At 44.0% G+C, this 22274-nt stretch overlaps 1 long non-coding RNA gene across 1 annotated transcript; it reads right to left on the bottom strand.

Moving 5' to 3' along the window:
• Positions 1 to 9536: 9536 nt before the first annotated feature.
• Positions 9537 to 19701, bottom strand: LOC143820324 (uncharacterized). Its single transcript, XR_013225308.1, has 3 exons — positions 19611 to 19701; positions 12638 to 12758; positions 9537 to 9803 (listed from the first exon to the last, which is right to left on the bottom strand). It is a non-coding gene; the product is annotated as an uncharacterized LOC143820324 (long non-coding RNA).
• Positions 19702 to 22274: the final 2573 nt, after the last annotated feature.

Below are 22274 nucleotides of genomic sequence, written 5' to 3'. Positions count from 1 at the left end.
CCAGAAGTACAGGCAGGATTCCAAAGAGGCAGAGGAACTAGAGATCAAATTGCCAACATATGCTGGATCATGGAGAAAGCTAGGGAGTTCCAGAAAAGCTTCATTGACTATGCTAAAGCCTTTGATTGTGTGTAGCACAACAAATTGTGGCAAGTTCTTAAAGAGATGGGAATACCAGAGCAATCCTAAACAGAGTTAGACCCACCTAAGCCCACTGGACTTCAGTGGCCTTAAAAGCGTAGAGAGCCAGTTTGGTGTAGTGGTTGGGAGAACGGACTTCTAATCTGGCGAGCCGGGTTCGATTCTGCACTCCCCCACATGCAGCCAGCTGGGTGACCTTGGGTTCACCACAGCACTGATAAAGCTGTTCTGACCTAGCAATGATATAGGGATTTCACTGGAAAGATGCTGTACCATCAGCCAGACCTGGAAGCCTTGACTTACCTTACTTTTCACACTTGACAGGCACTCCTTAGTATTGAAAACTAGGCACATTTTCCTACCATTCTTTCTTTTCTTTTCTTTTGAATCACATTGCTCTGTGCAGAGCATGTAAAGAGAGATGAATGAGGCCTGACCCTGGGAGACATTTAAGATTCTATTTGACATCCAAAAACGATTTGCCTACAGCCTCTTCAAGAAGGATTATTCTCCCAAGACATAGTTTGCTGCTTACTGTGGAAACTGCTTTTGCTGCTTACTGTGGAAACTGACAGAGCAACAGTGGAGAATTATGGATTATTCAACATCAGTGAGAAAACCTGCAATTAGATCTGTATTAGTGACTTTGATGTGCTATCATATTAATCTGGACCAAACGGATAGAAGTGTCCTGGGAAAGAAGGTTGACTGCATCCAGTCAGTGACAGGACCAATTTCAAATGGTCTTCCTTTGATTAGCCCCTGAAATGTGGCAGTTTACCATCAGTCCCTTAGTGATTTTAGACAACCATTTAATTGAAAAGAGAACATGTTCAGAATATGTAGATGTTGAGGCGAGGGGGAAAGTATCAGAGTATTTTTAACAAAGAATCTAGAGAGTTTTTTAAAAGTCAATAATGATGTCCTGTTTTTTCAGTTGCACAAAAAAATCCAAAATACGGAAAATTCAATACCTTGATAAATAATGGCCGAATAGACCATCATGCCCCACCGACTCTGTCATAAGGCATGGTGAGGTGATGCTCTTTAGCAAGAGAAGGAGCAGGAGCTGCTTGTAGCTCATAAAAATCTGGAAAATCTTATTGAGTGTCCATAATTTCCCATGCTGACTTTAGAGATTCCTGGATAATGAGGAGTGAAGGAGTTTTGGCTGCTCTTGCTTCTGGAAGGAGTGGGGAGAGTAAGCCTTGGTGGTGGTGCATAGGGCCTGAAGCCACCCCAGAAAATTGTAAAAGGGGCAGCTAAAGCCCAGTGAAGAGATATCAAAAAGTCAAGGGAAGAAGCAGCATGGATTATGAGTCTCACAAAGAAATCAATGGTCAGTGGAAATTAATTAAAATGCAAAATGAGGAACCATTTTTGCAAGAAAGTTCATCCTAATATCAAACATCCTTGACTTGCTAAGATAATTTCAGAATCCAGCCATATAATAATGGTCTGTTTATAACAAAAGACAAAAATCCCTTCAGGACTTCTTTGATTCTTAAGACAATGTCTTAACACCTCAAAGAGATTAAACTGAGAGATCAAACTTCCTGAGTTAATCATAAGAGCAAAAACTCATCTCCTGAATCCCAAAACACGACTTGGTGCAGTTTCCAACAAATTTCAATAAACCCATAAAAACTAACATCAATTATCATTCATTTAACCAAGAATAGAATATTAAAATCAATTATCAAATTTCAGGTTTCAGAGAGCTCCATCCAGTCAGTAAGTAGCGTCGGAGGCATTGGCATGCACTTTGAAGTATTTCGATTTGGCCCCTTTACCTCTCTGGGGCTGAGGAGGACAGAGCAGAGCTAGTGTTGGAGCAGGTTGGCATCAGCTGAGGAGGCATCAGAGGGTGGCCTGCAGGCCTGACCATTGTAGTTGCTTGTGTGTATTCCCTCCCCCTTCTGCCTGGACAGCATCACAGAGGGAGATAGGCCAGCTTCAGTGAACAAAAGGGTGAGGGAAAAGTGTTGTGCTGAAGCAAGAAGACATTGCCAGCCTTCTCTCCCACCAGCCCCATCCGCAAACCAGCCAGGCGATGAGGAGCTTTGGGGCTGGAGCATGTGTGCAGCTATTCTGATGGGAATGAGGTCACTCTTGAGGCCTCAGTTTTAGGGATGGGCGTATTTTTAATTCAGAATATTCTTGGTCCTCAGCCTGGCCTCCAGGTGGTGAAACCCTTGTTTTTTCTGGTCTGCCAGTGGGGTCCTGACATGCAGGTCCAACCCTCAGCATTCAGACTGGTTCTCAGACAAAGGGCTGCTGCACCCTCGCTCTCTCATTCACACAGAGAGCGTACTTCCTTCCCCCCACTTCCCCCTCCTTCCCTCCCTCTCTCTCTTTTCTTTCTTTGGAAGCCTAGGTGCATTGCTACAGTGTTGTCCACCCCACCCCACCCCCATCCATTTTCTCCAGGAGAATTGATCTCGGTTGTCTGGAGAGGAGCTGTCATTCCGCAGGATCCCCAGTCCCTCCTGGAGGCTGGCATCCCTGAATGTCAATTCCCTAGAGCCCACCCTCCAAAGTATCCATTTCCTTCTAGAGGAACTGGTCTCTGTAGTCTGGAGAGGAGCTGTCATTTCAGGGGATCCCTAGATTCATCCATCGCTAGGGGCTACTTATCATTCCTGCACCTGATCCAGGCCTCAGCCTTCGCTCTTCTATTGCAACTGGATTATGGTGGCCCCCTGGGGTTTCCAAAGACAAGAGACATTCAGAGGTGGTTTGCTATTGCCTGCAACCCTTAGTAGTCCTTGGAGAAGGGCTGACCCTTCTCAGCTTCTGAGATCTGACAAGACTGAGATAGCCTGGACTATCCAGGTCAGGTATTATTTGATCTAGAACTCCCTTATATCTGTTTTTGATGGCCCATGCCATCCATAAAACTCTCTTCCAACACTACGTTTCAAAGGAACTAACTTTCTTCCTCTCAATTTTCTTCATTGTCCAGATTTCACACCCATATGCAGTAGCGGGGAATACCATCGTATGAATTGTCTTAATTTTGGTCACCAAGAACACATTCATACACATACACCTTTCTAAGGTGAGATGCCACCACTGAAGAAGCCTTGTCTCTGGCTGCCACCAACCTTCAGCCTCTGCAAGTTAGTTCACAGAGAGCAAGGCTTGGGAAGAGGATCTTAAATGTCAGTCTGGACATATATAATATAGTAATTTTTAAAGAATCTGTGGGGTATTGTTGGGGTATATTTGAGGGTCTAGAACAGTCCCCAAACCTTTTGAGCCTGTGGACACCTTTGGAATTGTGACGCAGCATGGTGGGTGCTGCCACAAAATGGCTGCTACAGGAGGCACAGTCAGCCAAAAAATACCTGCTGTAGCTTATCTTCAGTCACCCAATGAAAATCCTTGTGCTGTGGTGACAGCTGCTGCCAAAACAACATTTTTAAGATTCTGTACATCCCATCAAATCTCCAGTGGCAAAAGGCCCACTGGCCCTTTCTAAAAACACTCTGCAGGTACTAGGAAAGGTCTTGGACAAGCTCCATGGAAACCATGGGCATCCCATTGGGGTCTCAAAGGCAGGCACAGAGCTACTTATTGATCAAACATTCTATCATCATTTCTCTTGGTGTAGTGGTTAGGAACATCAGTTTCTAATCTGGTGAGCCAAGTTTGATTTCATGCTCCCCCACATGCAACCAGCTGGGTAACCTTGGGCTCGCCACAACGCTGATAAAGCTGTTCTGACCAGGCAGTAATATCAGGGCATTCTCAGCCTCACCCACCTCACAGGGCGTCTTTTGTGGGGAGAGGAAAGGGAAGGCAATTGTAAGAGAAAAGCAGCATGTAAGAACTAATTCTTCTTTTGTTATTTCGGGTTAGGATATTGTACAGTGTGTTCCATATTGTTGTTAATAAATAGTATATGCTGTTGAATTGTGATCTACTTGAGAATAATTTTGAATTCCAGGTGAGGGCAAATGTGAATGAAACACGTTGCAGCCCTCAGTTTTAGGGATGGGCATGAACCACTTCATGAGCTAAATTTCAGCCAGAACTTGCCTGAACTTGGTAGCACCTCATTCGGTTATTGGGGAAGGTGACTTCCTCAAATGTTTCCTGGACTTTTAAATAGCCTGCTGTTCAGGCCATTTAAACCTAACAGGCCATTTAAACCTAACAGCTAAGTGGAGTGGTCTGCCTGCTAGCTGTTAGGTTCAGATGGCTGCAAGCCATTTAAATTGTTCATTCCAAGCGGGGAAGTTGGGCATAAAAGAAACAGAGGAAATGGCTAAGATTAAGGTCTAAACTGACCAGTTCGGTTTGGGGCATTTTGTTTGGTTCAGTTCAGGGTTCAGTTTGGGACTGCCCTGAACCAAACCAGAATTTTTCAGTTTGTGCCCATCCCTATTCAGCCCCCTAGGATCACAATCATGAAATAACAAGCCTGTTTCTTTTTAGTTAATTGGATCCTTGTGATTTGACTTCTAGGACAACCTAAGAAAACTATCCTGCATTTTTAATTAATCAAGACCAATATCTGGCAGACTGTACACTGGTGATATTGCAAAGAGCTAAGGCTTTTCAAATGTAGTTTCTCCAAATATCTTTTTATTTGTTCATATGAACACCAGTTTTTTTAATTCCTATGTGACTCTTGAGGAAATGCTAATATGCATTTAGACATAATAAATTATTTACAAGATGTGGGCATAGGAAGTCACTTGATTCTAACCACAATTAAATGTTAAAATAAGGTTTTTTTAATACATATTTTTAATTCAGAATATTCTATCCAGTTCTATATTATAGTTTAAGAGCATGTTTGAATAAATGAACAATTAAACACAGGAATTTGGAAGGAACACATCTATTTCATGCTGTAAGTGTAAAATCAATCAAAAGAGCTTTGAGTTTTATGAGGCGCACCAAGGCTTTTCATCTCCAAGTCACAACTTTATAGGTTTTTCAGTTGTCTCGGGCCCGTGGAGACTAGCAGGCATTACCATCTGAGCACTCTTCACCATGTGAATCCAACTGTAATTAACCCCCAACTCTGCAAAGGTTCACTAACCCTTTTTGAAAAATCTTGACCAAAGTATAGGGGCATGAAAGGAAATGTATGACTTTTAACTAAGAGCATAGGGAAAGTTTGACAGTTTGGCTTTGATTTGGAAAGGTCACTCAAACAAAATGATTGAAAAAGAATGCAGACAGGACATGAAGAGAAAAGTGCCTGGAAAAGTCAAAAGGGAAGTAACCCCATCTCCCCACACGCATATACCCCTCATCCCAGGCAAAGCGCCTATATATATATTGAAATATATATTGAAAAAAACAACTTTCCACAAATATGTAGGCATTCCTGAAAGAATGCATTCCTGAATGTGTTTCATAGCTTAATCATGACGTTAGGAAACACTGAAGCTCACTTGCCCTCCCACAAGGCTCAGGGCAATTTACATAAAACACAGGATTATACATTGTAACCATAACCATAACAATAATCATAACATAACAGTAACAATAACAATAAAAACCAGTATTGAACAATAATATGACAACTTTTCAAACAGAGCCCGGAGGGGGTCAGTTGGGTTCAGGATGTGGAAGGATGCCTGCGATGTCTGGGGGATTAGCTGAATGGTGTTAAATCTGTCAGCATCAGCTGAATGCCTGGTGGAGGCGCTCCCTTTTATAAGCCCTGTGGAATTGTGGGAGTTCAGGAAGGGCCCTGATTTCTTCAGGGAGCACATTCTACCAAGTGGGGGCCAGGACAGAAAAGGCTCTGGCCCCGGTTGAGTCCCGACGTATTTCTTTGGGGCCAGGGATCCTCAGTCAGTTGGTTGTGGCAGAATGTAATGCTCTTTGGAGGGTACAGACAGAGAGGTGATCTCTCAGATACACTGGGCCTAGACCGTGTATGGTCTTGAGCCTGATCCAGAATTAAACTGGTTACCAGTGAAGTTGTTGAAGGACAGGCCAGATGTAGGACCCTCACGGTGTGTTTGTCAGGATCCTGGCTGCGGCATTCTGGACCAGTTGCAATTTCCAGATCAAGGTTAAGGGAAGGCCAGCTTAGAGCGAGCTACAGTAGTCTAGTCTAGTGGTGACTGCTCTAGTAGCTTGTCCTGGCACAGATGGTAGAAGACCTGCTGTGCTACTCTCATGACCTGTGCCTCCATAGAAAGGAGGCATCAAGAATCACTCTCAGGTTACTCAGGGAGTAAGCTACAGATAGTTGCACTCCAACCAGGTTGGGAAGGCCCACTTCCTTGCTTGGACCCTCCCTACCCAGCCACAGGACCTCCATCTTTGAAGGGTCGAGCTTTAGATGACTCTGCTTGAGCCACCTCATCACTGCTTCCAGGCATCTGGCTAAGAATTCAGGGGAAGAAGCAGGGCATCATTCATCAGAAGGAAGTGCTGGGTGTGATCTGTGTATTGGTGACATCCCAGCCCAAACATCCATATCAGCTGAGCAAGAGGGTGCATGAAGATCTTAAATAGGATAGGAGAGAGGACAGCTCACTGTGGAACTCCACGTGTGAGCTGATGGCAGCTAGATACTCCTATAGCTACCCTCTGTCTGCGCCTCCAGGCTAATGCCTAACTGGCTATTGTTTTGGTGCCCTTCGTTGAGGGCAGTGAGAGATCGAACTATCTTTAACCACTCCAAGCGGAGCAGATTAAATAATTCGTTAAGGGCACCAAAGGTGGACCCTGTCCGTGATGAGGAAGGGTGCCCATAGGCCCCTTCCCCCGGACTGACAATCTGATTGGGCCCTTCGATTGCGCAGCGTGGCTCGCAATTGGTCCCTTGGCGCTGAACTGACTAATCGGGAGGCGCGAAGTGCCCCCTTCCTCCTCGCCCGCGGCCGCCGGCCCCCCCGCTGCCATTGCTTGACTTGCCTCTGCAACGCCTCACCGCCACGTTGTGGCCTCACCTCCTCGCCGCTGCCTGCCAACTATGCTCCACATGGGCCCAACTCACCCGCACCACAGGGGGGGCGACGAGCCGCGTCCAGCCCCGCCGAGCTGTACCACGCCCGCATCGGCTCCCCCACGGTAGGTCGCAGACTCGCCGCTATGCCGCGGCCTCGCCTCCTCGCCGCGCCCGCATTGCCACAACCCTCTGCACGCCCCCACGTCGCCCACGCTGCACCCGGGGCCGATGAGACGAGCTGCGCCCGCATTGGCCCTGCCGACTCCCGGGGCCCGCACAAGCCACATGCCACCGCTCCGCCCCGCCCCACAGCCGCACCGGCCCCGCTCACTTTGAAGCCCCGCTAGCGCCCGCTGCATTAAGACTGCAGCGGGCTTATTCACTAGTCTTAAATAATTGTGCTGGGTGTCAGTGCGCAGACACAACGACAGTCGAGTAAAAGAGCTGGAAAAAGTATACAGGAGGGCAATCAAGATGATGAAGTAAGGCTGAAGAGTCTGGGACTTCCCAGTTTAGAAAAGAGACAATTAAGGGAGACATGACAAAGAGACAAAATTGACAAAGAGAACATTTTCTCCCTCTCCCGAAGTATTAGAACTCCAGGGTATCTAAGGAAGGAGATTCAGGATAGACAAAAATAATCTACTGTGTGTTTTCTGTTAATTATGCATCCAGACATAAATTGCCCACAGAGTTGGCTCCTATCAAGTGGGGTCCAGCCTCTGGTATACATCTGGCAACCAAAGGGATTTCCTGCTTGCTATGAGACCAAGAACTGAGAAGCTGTGATAAACTTTGTTACTCAGATCTACATTCATGCCTTCAGGTCCCGATTTGTGACTTCACAGTTGAGAGGAAATGTTATTCTCACCTCTGCAAGAATGTGCTGGATTTAGTGTACGTTACAGACACCTTCACCCACTACGTTTTGCCATCACACCTGGGATTTAAGCAGGACACCAGACAAGTGATGAAATGACAGATGGGCTGAGGGGGAGGTGGATCCATTCGTAGAACAAGCTGCCAAATGACACAGTTTGGGTGGTGGAGAATGTTTGCTTCCTTGTAGCAAGTGTTTGCCCTAGTCTTTTAAAAACAGTCTGCTACTCCTGTTCAAATCAAATATAGCTTGTTTTGTGCATTTCCAAAATGCTGACCCATTTTTGTTTTCAATGGAAAAGAAAAGAGCATCATACCAGAACTGAATGGACCACTGTGCTAAGGGTACAAACTCATATACTCTTTCAGAAATCTGTCCTTTCTGGAATACTTTACCAGTGGGTGTACATTAGGTCAGTCTCTGCTGGCCCTTGGAAGAACTTGTAAAACACTTATATTTATAACCTTGGGAGTCCAGTGACAAAGGGCCCAATAAGCATCCATCCACCTGTGTGCACATTTATTCTGCTCAATTAATGCTTCCATGTCGTTAGCTAGGACCATTCCATAAATTGTTTCTTTCTTCTAAAAAGTTTGTGCTCTAAGGAAAGATCTATGACACACTCTACAAAATGGCCATTCCTGTCAGTGAATCACAGGAATCTCGTGATGGAAATTCCAGCTAGTTCTCTGGGTGTCATTAAGTTGAATTTTCCGAGATTTTCACATGCCAATTCAGGAGAAGATTGAGTTGCAATGAAACATATTTTGAAAAATTGCAACATTGTGGACTAATGACAAGACCAATTCAGCACAGGTAAACCTACTGAAAACTCCTAATGTTTTACGATAACTGAAGGAAACCATCAGCAGAATCTTTCTGACACTATTTCACCACAAATAATTTAATCAGAAACACAGAAGGTGGAAAAAACACTACAAGCAAATATGAAGCATGTTTCCACAAAACAATGTACAAAATGTCTCCATGGAATCTGGAAATAGAATCTGTTGCAGGCTAATTTAAGAATTTGCAAAGTAAGGACTAAAACCCAACATGCAGAATACCACAATTGTGTTCACAACATTAACCAAAAATAGCCGTTTTCAACCTTTGGACCATGGAGGAATCCTGAAAAAAAAATTGAGGCGCCCCATAGTCAGAGTTAATGTCCATTAAGGCAACATTTAGGGGAATGGCCAGGGAGCCCCTACAGGTTCCATGAAGCCTGGATTGGGAATCCCTGGCCTAATATGGACACTATTCAAATCTACAACCCCCAATTCATTTGTCTTCTGTGGAATATACACTTTAAAAATATACAGCATTTTTATTAAATTCTATCTAGGAAAATTTAATTCAGATGCAGCATCTGGTATTAAGTGACATTTTGCTTTTCATCCAATTTTCCACATGAACTGAGAGAAGATCAAGAGGCTTGATCCAATTGCTGATCATTTACTCTGCAATCCAAAGACTTACACTACATTAGCAACCAGATGACTTTTAGCTGTCCCCCCTTCCTTTAAGGATCAGGCAAAGGGGGATACAGGCCAGGTGTTGCGTTTGTTCGGATTTGTATCTATAGCCCCTCCACAGCTTTCAGAACAACACTGAGAAATAAGGTTTTTGAGAATTTTATTTTATGAATAGGCACAATATTTCTTAATCTCTTAGAAAAAGACAGTATTGGCAAATAACCTGAACTAATGAAACAAGCCTCTTACAGGAACATTCTAAGAAGACTTACATTCTTCTAAGTCCATCGAAGTCAATGGGCAATAGAAGGATCCAATTCTGCTCAGGATGACATAGTTACGGTACAATCTCCTTGCCTTCCAGATAAAATTAATGCTGAAATTAAAGATGAGGGAACTTCATTCCTATTTTCCTTCTAAAGCCACCACTGTGCCCCAAGAGAAGGCATAGGCTATCCCACCCTCTGGGTCATCACCCCAGAACATGTAAAGTAGCCAACCTCCAGGCAACTGAGCAAGTGAGGAGTTCTTTGTGAGCTAAGGAAGAATTTTGGCTCATAAAACAGATGAGTCCCTGAGATTCGTATTGAACACCAATTGCAATTGCCAAAAGGCAGAGGATGATTCAGTGATAGAGCATATGTTTTATATATACAAGGTGTCCAGTTCAATCTTTGGTATTTCGGAGTGCTGAAAAACATCTGTCTTTGCCTATGAGAATTCATCAGGAGAAAATTCTGACTTAAATTGGCCAGTGGTCTAACTCAGTATGCCTTTGGGGTGGTGTCTTGCTAGGCTATCTATACATATATGTCAATGGAAGGGATGTGTTTAGGGAGCACATGGTGCCATTCCTGGAAACCAACTACATGCACTCATGTAGCAGATGTAATAATACTACACCACCATCACTACTTCCTGCTCTCCTTTTCTAAAAGCCCCTAATAGGAGGGAGGGGGGTCTGTGTGGGAGGGTGTGTGACTTCCCCAGTCCTCTCCTTTCTTCTTTGACTCAGGCAGGCATGGTTTAAGGAATTGTGGGGCCCGTTGCACCTGAGTCAGCGAGGCCCTAGCAGAGCGCAACATGTGCTGTTATTTGTGCTGCACAAGTAACAATGGGGCACCCTTCCCAGGGTTAGTTTGGAACACTGGAATCAACGGATACCTTCACTTTGCTGAAAACATTTACTAGTATTATCCTGAACTCTAAACTTCCTTAGCATAAAAAAGAAAACAACCTAATCTTTTAAATTTGAGCACACTCAGGGACTCAGTCTAATTGAAGAAACATCATTGGTTTCTTGTAGAAATACACCCAAAGCAAACGAAACCAATAGGCAAAAGGTTGTGTCTTCTTGAGATTTATTAAATCCTAAATAATTTTGCAACCAGAATGGGGTCCCAGGTATTCAATCCTGCTTTCTATTGCTTCTTCAGTGGTTGCAATTGTAGTCTTACTATAACATCATATAACATCACCAGTATTACAGGTACAGGATATCACATGGGCAATAGCCCTTCAGTAAAGGGGTCACTTCATTATTTATTATTATATTTATATTTATATTTATATTTATATTTATATTTATATTTATATTTATATTTATATTTATATTTATATTTATATTTATATTTATATTTATATTTATATTTATATTTATATTTATATTTATAGCCCGCCACTCCCTTGCGGCTCGATATATATCTCTGGAAACACAGCATCTATAGCTTGGACACCCAACTTGTTGTAGTGATTAAGAACATTGGCCTCTAATCTGGAGAACAAGGTTTGAGTCTCCACTCCTTCTCCATTTTGGATGACCTAGGGCCAGTCACAGTTCTTTCAAAGCGAGCTCTCTCTCAGCTTCACCTACCTCACAGGGTGTCTGTTGTGGGGAGAGGAAGAGTAGGCGATTGTAAGCCACTTTGAAACGCATTTGAGCAGTAAAACGCAGGGTACAAAAAACAGCTTTTCTTCTATATTTTCTAAATTAATAACTATTCCACATTACAGATGCACAACTGAAGCTGAGAGAGAATGGTTTACCTAAAGACACTTAGTGACCAGATGGCTGCAATGTGCTTAGAATCAGACACCTTACAACCGGGTTTCCCAATCAGGATTCCAGGGAGCCCTGGGGCTATATGAGAGCTCCCCAGGGGTTACACCACCTTCCCCAAAAATTCAGAGGGCTGCTGACATCACTGGAGCCCTCTTCCCCTGTTGCTCTCTTTCTCCACAATGGAAACAGTAAATGGTCAATCTATTAATTGACTCCCACATCTTACATCCGCACCCACTTCTCTGAAGGGGCATGTCACCACATCTGGTGTTCCTGAAAGCCTGAAAAATATTTCAGGGGTTCTTCCACAGTCAAAAGATTAAAATCGGTTTCCTTTCAAAGACAGATCCCATCCCCTATGCTGTGCCAGCTCCAATCTGCGCTGGCACAGCTGATCACCTCTTTGGGAAGAAGGCAGCCATTTTGCATACATCAGTAGGAGCCCCACCAGTAACTGCCTGAGAGGCTATTTGAACTGGAGCCAAAATAGTTTACTGTATTGTGTTTTAATGAGCCTCTTGTGGCGCAGAGTGGTAAGGCAGCGATATGCAGTCTGAAAGCTCTGCCCATGAGGCTGGGAGTTCGATCCCAGCAGCCGGCTCAAGGTTGACTCAGCCTTCCATCCTTCCGAGGTCGGTAAAATGAGTACCCAGCTTGCTGGGGGGTAAACGGTCATGACTGGGGAAGGCACTGGCAAACCACCCCGTATTGAGTCTGCCATGAAAACGCTAGAGGGCGTCACCCCAAGGGTCAGACATGACTCGGTGCTTGCACAGGGGATACCTTTACCTTTACCTTATTGTGTTTTATTTATTTAGATCTGGCCTTTGTCTTCAGTGGGTGGCTGAAGTGGCTAACATCACTCTCTGTGTTATCCTGTGAGGTGGGTTAGGCTGAGAGTGTGTGACTGGCCCAAAGCTCCATGGCAGAGTGGAGGTTGAACTTGTGATTCCCAGATTTTAGTCCAACACTTTAGCTACCACTCACATGATCACAATAGCACCGAATTTCGTAAATGCAATGTTTCTTCTGCTTGGGCATTGGTTTTCAAGAAAACATTTCTACTCTCCTGCTCCCCCCCCCCCCCCCAAGAACAAAATTACACATCACCCAGCACTGCAGTTAGACAGTGGTCATTTTTCACCTACCAGTCATACAGGTGAAGTGATGTACGCCTCAAAGTCTCCTTTTTTTTGAGGGAAGAAAGTGCTGGCTATCTTCCATTTATTTCAGACAACTCCACTATGTCTTTATCTTCTATCCTGTCAGCTAAAACAAAGGAAAGAGTTCAATTTAGCTTTCTTATTCCAAGTATATATAGTATTGACTTACAGGAGGGCATTACGGGCTGGAATAAGACAAGACACACCAATGATGGGTTTAAACAAGGCCACAGCTTTATTACTTCCCCATGGGAGAGTTGGTGCAGCATGGGAGAGAAAGCCTAACCTAGCAGTCAGTGAACTGCACCAACACCCCACAGGGTCCAGAGGTTCCTTGGGGATCTGCACCATTTCCTGCTGAGATAGAAGGTCCCCTTGCCTACTGGAGTCCGCCACTAAGGGAAGTGACTGGGTGCAAACCTCGCTTGACAGCCATCAGGGCTGCCTGACAAAATGAGCCTGTAGCCTCCCTGCCGGGTCAGCCATGCTCATTTACATGCCATCTCTTATGGAGGCCCCGAACCCCAGGGAGTCTGATCGCACACTGGACTCCCTGCCAACAGGCTCCATCCCATGCAAATCCACAACTGTGATGAATTATTACCATGACACATCCACCCCAAAATTCTGTAACAAAGCTGTTTACATATCATCATAGGATGGGTGGGAGGGAAGCTTTATAGGTGCTGTGGGTCCTGTCCTGTCCTGCCCTGCTCCTTGATGCCATGTGCACTGCAAGGATGCTGCATGCTCACAATGGGGCACTGAGGCAGTCATGTCTGCCTCCAGCTGGCCCTCCACTGCATCAATAGGTGGCTGCATTGAGTCTCGGCCATGTTTAAGTACATTTGGGGTGAAATCCTAAATAGAGTCACCCCCTTCCAAACCCACTGAAGTCATTGGGCTCAGAAGGCTGTAACTCTGCTTAGGATGACATTGTAAGTATTCTGTAGCAAGGCAAGGTAGCATTTATTGTGTGGGGGCAGAGGCTATTACAATTAGGATACAGAAAAGGGAACAAGCTAAATCAAAAACAATAACATTAGAAAGTTAAAAGTGCATCAAAACGTGTTTAAAAACACACAAGCACTTTCTATGAGAAACATACTGGCAAGAATCAGGAGAAAAATATGCTTCTGGGCTTTATTTACAAGGGGCAGAATACAATGTGCAAGACTGTGGCCCTAGGATTAATGTACATAATAACAATTTCATTTCCTCTGGCGGTATTGCTAATTCATCCTCTCTGCCTACATAGTCCTTATCATATTGAAGGCCATAAGTAAGGAATGGGATAAGTGGCTCAACATGAGAACCTGAGGGCCACAGGATAGGGGGTAGGGGGAGAATCAGGAGGGGTGGAGTAATCTTCTAGAGCAGGGATACTCAACCAGTGGTCCTCCAGATGTTCATGGACTACAATTCCCATGAGCCCCTGCCAGCAAACTCTGGCAGGGGCTCATGTGAATTGTAGTCCATGGACATCTGGAGGACCACAGGTTGACTACCCCTGTTCTAGAGGGTTCTAGGAAGAACACATCCTTATTGGTTGGTCATCGTCACATGATTTCACTTAGCTAAGAATTATAACTGGGCTATCATGCTGAATCTGTGGCTGGAGAAAAGATGGAGTCTGGCCCAGCAGACTTTAACATTGTCTGGCTTTGCACAATCCTAAACTATTAAGGAATGCCACTGGTTGTCGAAGACAGCATGCCAGTCTAGATGGCAGCGTTCAGCCATCCATAACAACTTCCCCTGTTACTCTACAGGCCTAGTCTTGTAAATGCTGGGTTACCTTGGGTCAGTCACAGTTCTCAAAGCTCTCTCAGCTTCCCCTGCCTCACAGAGTGTCTGCTATAGAGAAAGGAAGATAGGCAATTGTAAGCTGCTTTGCCATTCCTTCAGGTAGTAAAAAGTGGAGTACAAAAACTCAGTTCTTCTCTCATGGCAGAGGGTGGGGTCCCTATGTGGCTCTAGAGCCAGGGACTATGGAGAAGTACCTAAATGCTCTTGCTCCCCCTATGATCTAAATAGAAGATGCAAGAAGAAGGGGGGCTTTCAACTGGTCTTGGATCCAGAGTGATGGAAAGAAGCATGGTTACTTCCTGTACTACTTCTGATGGCCCCATCAATGCAGTTAGCTTACAGAGAGGGGAATCTCTGCTGGGGGATATTCTTCCAAGAAAAATGGGGTCCTATCACTATGGAATGAGGAGTGGACTTGGATTATGGTGGTCCCAGATTCCACATGACTATGCCATTCTCTGACCTGATACCCAGATGTTCACACAAACAGCAATCGCTGCACATGTGCTTCTTTACAACCACAGTGTAAACATGCCTTTATTATTCAGGCAGCAGTGTAAAATGATCAGATTTGGCATAAAGCATAATGTACTTGCTATTCCTCCAGCTCTTCTCCTGCCTTTCCCTTCTGCTGTGAAATTTATTGACTCCTTTCGCAAGCACTTAGAAAACCCACTAACAGTGATGGTTCTAAGGAAATTGTGCTGAATGAAAATCTCCCCCTCTTGCTATCCCTTTTTAAAGTTGTTTCCCCCCTCCATCCTTCACCTAACCGATTCAGAATCGCAAACAGCTCATCCTAAATAGTAGCCTGCCATCTATTTGAAACGTCTCACAATTGTTCTCTCTCTTTTTTAAAGGATAAGCTGAAGACAAAATTTGAATAATTCATAGAGGTTCTGACCAGCAAGTGCATTCTCTGGCTTCTCTCCCTTGCTTTGTTTCATACAGAGAGAAGGAACAGAATTCTCTTTGTAACTGTCCCTCTGTCATCTTGTCACTTGCAAGCAGTTTGAGTCCCCCCCCCCATCAGAACTGAGTTTGTAGCAATATTGTTCAGCTGAGACAAGAACTATGATCAGCACAACAGCACTGTTAAAAACATTATAGACTCCATGAAAACAATCACATCTGCTGTAAAATGGTAGGTGATCAACTGCGGCACATCATACTCATCATAACTTAGCTTGACTTGTCTGGCTGGAGAAACAAATTACAGATAATTCCCTCTTTTTCCTCCTTTCCCCCATTATTGTGCAAAATGATACCATGTGCCCACTTGCTGCCAGACCTCTCATGCTTTCAAGGGAGAACAATGGCTTTTAAATGATAGGAGATGTGATCAGGGTTTGCAAACGGTCTGCCTGGTGTTTCTAACTCTGTTTGAGGAAAAAGCAAAAAAAACACACAACCAAAACTACAAAACATGTAGCATATTTTCTTTGGCTTTATGGGGACACAAAATAAGTATATAACGGAATAGAAAATGCATAATTTCATCCTGTATGCATAATTTCATCCTGTATCCTGTATAGGGATGTGTGCCTCGGCTCGGCCACCCTGGCGATCACTGAAGCCGAGGTGACACATAGGAGACCAGTGCCACGGCCGGCCTCCTACATGCCACTTCGGGCTTCAGTGATCGCCAAGGCAGCTAAGCCAAGCCGAGGCACACATCCCTAATCCTGTATGTCTGGCCTTTGGAAACAAAGATCCTGTTACAGGGCAAGCTTCCTCCACCAGGGTTTCATTAAACCCTGGGGTTTCTTGATGGCCCTGGAAGGGTTTCCTAAACAAGTGTGAGTGAATGTTTTTAATTTTTTTAAAAAATGTGTTAAACATTTATTGGTTGATATGTAAAAATACCCAATGGCCAATGATGGGCCTGGAGAGGGTGGGGAGGAGAGGCCCCCGTGTGTGTGTGCACACCTCTATGCTTCCTAACAATATGCTGCGTGATTGTGCCACTTCTGGGGGTTTTCAAAGCCTGGGGAATGTCTCACAGGTTTCTCAACAGTCAAGAAAGGTTGAGAAAGGCCACACTAGGGTATAAAGACAGAGTTGTTTTGAATGGCTTATATGTTAAATACATTTTATCAGAAAAGAAAAGAGAGCTGGACACATACTCTGTTATGTGCAAGTGCTTTAGGTTCATTCCTGGCACATCCAGTTCAGTATCCCACTTAAGAATCTCAGCAGGTTTAAGGACAAAACTTTCTCTAGTGGTGATTCTAGAGAGACACTGCCTGTTAGAGTAGAGAACATTGAGCTAAATAGATTGATGGTATCGCTCAATGTGAGGCAGCTTTATAGGAATGTTAGTAAAAATTCTGTCATGGTACCTGATATCAAGATCTGCATCAGCATCCTCTGAAATGCGATACCTGTCACGGACCCCAGCAGTTAGATGCAGTCGTGGTCCCCTACTGGATATACAAGTCCAGTGACTACTGACACTCAGCACTTCACCAGAAATTTGGTTTATTGGAAGCAGGGACTCACACACAATTCACTCAGCCAAGGCAACACAGGCACAGGAAAATTGACCACGACATCGCTCTTAAATCGGACCCAGGTTTTTATACGCACGGGAATAGACCTCCTCCCCCCCCCCCCCCCTGCTTTCAACAGGAGAGCCATAAGAGACCCTTTCCGGAGAGTTTTTGAAGTCAGCGGGGTGTGAGACTGTTGGAGCCAGCAAAGCTCCTGCTTTTACATTTCAAGAGGAATGCCAGATCCCATGGCCCGGAGAGGGGGGAAAGGAAGGCGGTGATCAGAGCGACAATGTTTTTGACACCTCTACAAGGGACAAGTGGAGCCCGCCCTGAGAAGGAGAAAACAGAGAAGGGGGGGACAAAGGCACCTGACAATACCTGCCAGAGCCCCGAGCTTCAGGTGGGTCCTACTGTCAATGAGTCCCTTTGCCCCTTCCCTGCCCATTCACTTGTGAGTGCTCTGCTTTTAATACTTTGGGTGTAAAGACAATTCATGGTGATGGCTACAGTGGCACTCCTAAGTGTACTCACTGCCCAATGCAATTGGAGAAAGGTCATGCAGAGGAAGGATGCACAGGTGGACAGGCATATGTTAGTGGGTGGGTTGGAAGGGGAAGCCCATCCCACAGCAGGCCCTTGTCCAATGGTGGGCCAGAATGGGCAAAAAAATGCTCTGGTTGACTCTACAGCAATGCACCACTGGTGGCCCAGCATTACCACCAGTGTGAGGAATCGGCCTGAGCGGAATCCATCACTTGAGGGCAAGAAAAACCAAGAAAGTCTACAGAGCTAGTGTGAGTCATTTAGGTATAATTCACTGTCATCCCCAAAACAAATGGCTGCCATATTGGATTCCAGCCCTGGCAGAGCCTGCATGTGTATCTGTGAGTCAGCTATCTCTGAGACATGTTGAACTGGCTGAATTGGCTACAAGAACACATGGTCTTAATTAACACACCAAATCAATAAAGGGGAATATCTTGAAACTCTATCACAACAAGGCCTATAAGGTTAGCTGATATTTGTACCTACAGGATGATATCATTTTTATTTACATCATACTATGTAACCTGCTGTGTGTAATTTGTAGTTACCTGAATTTTGTAATGCTGTATGTTATACTTACTAAAATATGTTCCAGATGATATTATGTTTGAAGTGATTTATAGTGGGATTTATTAAACTTATTATTCTTTTTTATTATACTATACTCACAGAATGTGGCTGTGGACCTTGTAATATTTTTTTTTCAAATTCTGTTGCTATACATTTTGACTGCCTCTTGGCAATCCTTTCAATCCAATTCTTGTGATTTTAAGAATCTGGACTGTGTTACTGTAAATAGCCCTTCTGTAACTGCAGTACTCTTGAGGACATGTGCAATTTCCCGAGACAGAAACATTCCAAAAAAGGGCAGCACTAATGTTTCTTTTACTTAGCTGTGATTGTAATGAAAGATTTAATCATTTGTTGCTAGTTCATGGTTTCACTGAATCCCGCTAAAGACACCTGCAGTCTTGTAACAACTCCAGCAAGGAAAAGAACAAAGAGGTCTGGGGGAAAGTGAATCCTTTAAACCCATTTTGAGCTGTTGGGTTTCCAATTTTAGCCAGCAAATCTCAAGTTTGACCTATGAGAGATGGGAATGTGTCAGGTGAACATGTCAGGCCTTTGATATTAGCTCTGAATATAAGCTCAAAACATCTCCCAAGGGACATGAGCCCCAAAACATCTCGTTCAGAAGCATTAGACTGACTTGAGTAGATACAGCCTTAAATAGCCATAAGCCATACAGATGTTTCTGGCTATTTAGGGATAAAAAATCTTTTTTTTAAAGCTAAGTTTGAAAAAAAAACCTTAAAATTCCTTGGCAGCTTCATGAAACCAATGGGTTGTATATCTCAAATTCAATTTCTCCTCTCTTTTAAACATTCCCATAAAATAAACTTTAAAGGACTATTCAGTATAATTAAAAAGTCAGCTCCAAAAAAAATTAAGGCTTGGCTAGGCTTGCCATCTCCTTGTGGGGAAATTCCTGGAGATCTGGGGGTGGGCCCTGGAGAGGGTGGCCCCTGGGACCTCCATGGGGTACAATGTTGTTGAGTATGGTACACTGAACCTTTTTGAGCCTGTGGACACCTTTGGAAATTCTGACACAGCCTGATGTGCTCAGCCACAATCTTGGTGCAATAAAAAAGTTTCTGCAGGAAGTGGAGTCAGTCATAAAATGGCTGTTACTGCTTACCTTCAGCTACACAGTAATAATATTTGTGCTCTAGTGTCAGTTGCTGCCAAAGCAATTTTTCTTTAAAAAAATCTTCCCTAATGACTCTGGGATACACTCCCATGAAGCTAACTCAGGACTCTTTGCAGTGAAGAGTAAAAAGTAGCTTTATTGGGAGTCTTGGAGAGCAACTATGGGAACTTTCATTGCAGAAAAATATTGCTGAAGACACCTCATAGAGAATTTCAGGAACAGATATACCCTCAGCCCCACTGTCCCTTTCAGGGATTTGTGCACCAAAAGGCATTCCCACAGAAAGGCAGTTTTATCTAAACTACAAAGTGAAACTATTCTTCAAATGTCTTAGCACCCAAACACTAAATGCCAGGCATGGTCATTTGCATTCCTTACAACATTAAATAATACCAACCTTAAAAGATAACAGGAGTTACTTCAGAGAGTAGAAAGAACAAGGGAGTGGGGAAGGAAGGCTGGGAGAACCCCCCCCCCTGTAGAAAGCAGGCCCCCTCAGCTGAAGGCAAGTACCTTGGCTTAAAGGTACATGACATCTACACAGCCAATGACTTTTCCACTGGCTATTTGATATGCAAAAGCCCCACCAGGACCCTCCTAAATACACTTGGTGGGCACCATGGAACCCATAGACTCTACCTTCCAAAGCAACCATATTATTCAAGGAAAATTACCTCCATCAATGAGTGGTAATTCTGAGATATCTCCAGGTCTCACCTGGAGAATGGCAAACATAGGATTGATTGACTAGGGGTGATTCTGCACCAATGGTGCCACTCTAGGCCTCTGGCAGTGTGTAGTGGCAGAGCTACATGTTTCGCTGCCTTCTGTGTCCCCACGGGGAACACATTTTAGCAGTAAGCCCTGAATTTGTGCATCTCTATGGATGCAGCTGGGGTGGAATGGTTCTGCTGCACAGGGGGTGGCAGTTTGCAGGAAGGTGAGATTGCGTGGAAGACCTGGCGCTTCTGAATCTACATGGGCCTCCACCAGGCTAGGCTTCATTGGCCCCCAAATCACATAACGGGATGCAGAAAATATCTTTGTTCCCTTAAAGTGGAGCAACAGCAGCCTAATGCACACTCAGCCTGGGAGAGGTCTGCCCTAGCAGTGACATCATGTGGAAGTGGCGCTTAGCCTCACTTCCATAGGACCACCCTCCCAGCCTTTTCCGCCCATGCGGAACAAATAAAAGGTTTTCATGACTATGTTCACTTTGGGAGGTAATTCAGTTATCAACGCAACAAGTCAGCTGATGTTCCAGGAGCCCCTTTTCATTTTCAATCAAGGCAAACTGCTGGCTAGAAGAAATCCATGTATCATAAGTGGAGGAATGATTCATCCTTACTATAATGATCAAAATAGACACCAGCCAGAAAATTGCATGGCTGAGGGAGGGGGTGCGGGATCGGGGATCATGGCGACAATTGTGCCATGGGATCGCCAAGAGTTGGACACGACTGAATGGCCGACAACAACACTCAGTGATTCAACAGCTCATATAAAAACAATTCAGAAGAGGAAATGTTTGTTCCTTTCTCCTTCAGCTGCTAAATGATGTTACTGTCATCAAGTTGCATTCAGTCAGCAAACTGCCCATTTCCCAATGCTAACACATCTTCAGTCTGAACAGTTGTATCTTGCTGTCTGCTCTCAGATCCCTTGAGTTTAGGAAACATAGGAACAGCCCACCCCATACTATGAAAAAGCCCCAAAGACAATGAAAAAACCCTCTCAGCTACTCACTACTATAGAGTACAGGAGCAGTAAAATAGATGATAGTAGATTACAGGAAAATGCTATTTACAACAGAATAATACCTTAGAGGCCTTTCTGATGGTATCATAAAACAATAAGATTTTTGGTGCTTGCTTGAAAATAAAACAGAATCACATGTCAGTCTCATTGGCCTAACCAGTTTAGTGTTTCATTCTCTTCTGGAGAATTTATACAGAAACTTGGGTTTAATTTTTTTTAATACATTAAATCAGGGTACACTGCAAATTAGGAAGAAAGAAATCAAATTTATTCATTGACAGGGAGTTTCACAATGTTAAGAGATCCTGTTATATATACACACACACCCCAAATATGTTTTCATCTCTCTTAGAATTCCATCCCCACCCTGAAAAAAAAACCCTTCATTGTGATTTTCCAATAGGCCAGCTGGATTTGATTATAGTAATGTCATATTCAACAATTCAGGCACAGGAAGTGAAAGCTAACTGGAATCCTTCCAAGATCCATTATTTTGCATACATCTTAAGCCTAAGAACTGAACAGGCTATATTAAACTGGGGAAAGTTCATGTAGTTATCCAGTGTACAATAGGTTTTGATTGACAATCTATATATTAATTCCAGCAGACTCAGAGTTTGCAATCAACACAGGAACCAATTTCTGGAACCAAATCGTGTTTACATTAAGCTGGGAATTGGGAAATCTAGTACAATTCTATGCAGTTACTTCCCCTGAACCCCACTGAAATCAGTAGACAGACTGAGTAATTCTGTCTAGGAGTAATGTCAGTTGATGAAGTAATACCAGGTGATAAGTGGTATTTGTCATAATCACTTGGAAGAAATGCAATGTTAGTTTTCACTTGTCTCTCACCTTCCTTTTCAGGAGCCTAAATGGGTATACAAAGTTGCCCTGCCCATGATTTTATTCTCTCAACAATCCCGAAAGGTAAAATGAGAGTAGGGCCATTTCCACAATTGTCCGTGTTCTCCGGGTCTCCTTCGTATTGGTCTCTGGAGATTGACTTCACTTTTGTGCCTGGCCACCTGCACACGTCATCTCCAAATGGCAATGCTGAAGATTTGCTTTTTTTCATGCTGTTCACATTAACTTTGGAGCTATGCGCTTCCGGGGGGGGGGGGGTGTTGGAGGCGTGGAGCAGGCAACCCTGCCCCCTTCCTTTTTTCCTTTTTTCTTTCTTTGCCCTCACACAATAAGGCACTTTTGGTTTAATTAATTTGTGATTTCTTTGTATCTGAGAAAGTGTGAATAAAATCTTGTTGATCTTTAAGATGCCACTGGACTCTAAATTTGTACTTTA

Source organism: Paroedura picta, chromosome 11 (genome assembly GCF_049243985.1).
Source record: "Paroedura picta isolate Pp20150507F chromosome 11, Ppicta_v3.0, whole genome shotgun sequence".
NCBI classification, from domain to species: domain Eukaryota; kingdom Metazoa; phylum Chordata; class Lepidosauria; order Squamata; family Gekkonidae; genus Paroedura; species Paroedura picta.
This window is presented reverse-complemented; position numbering and strand designations above follow the sequence as displayed.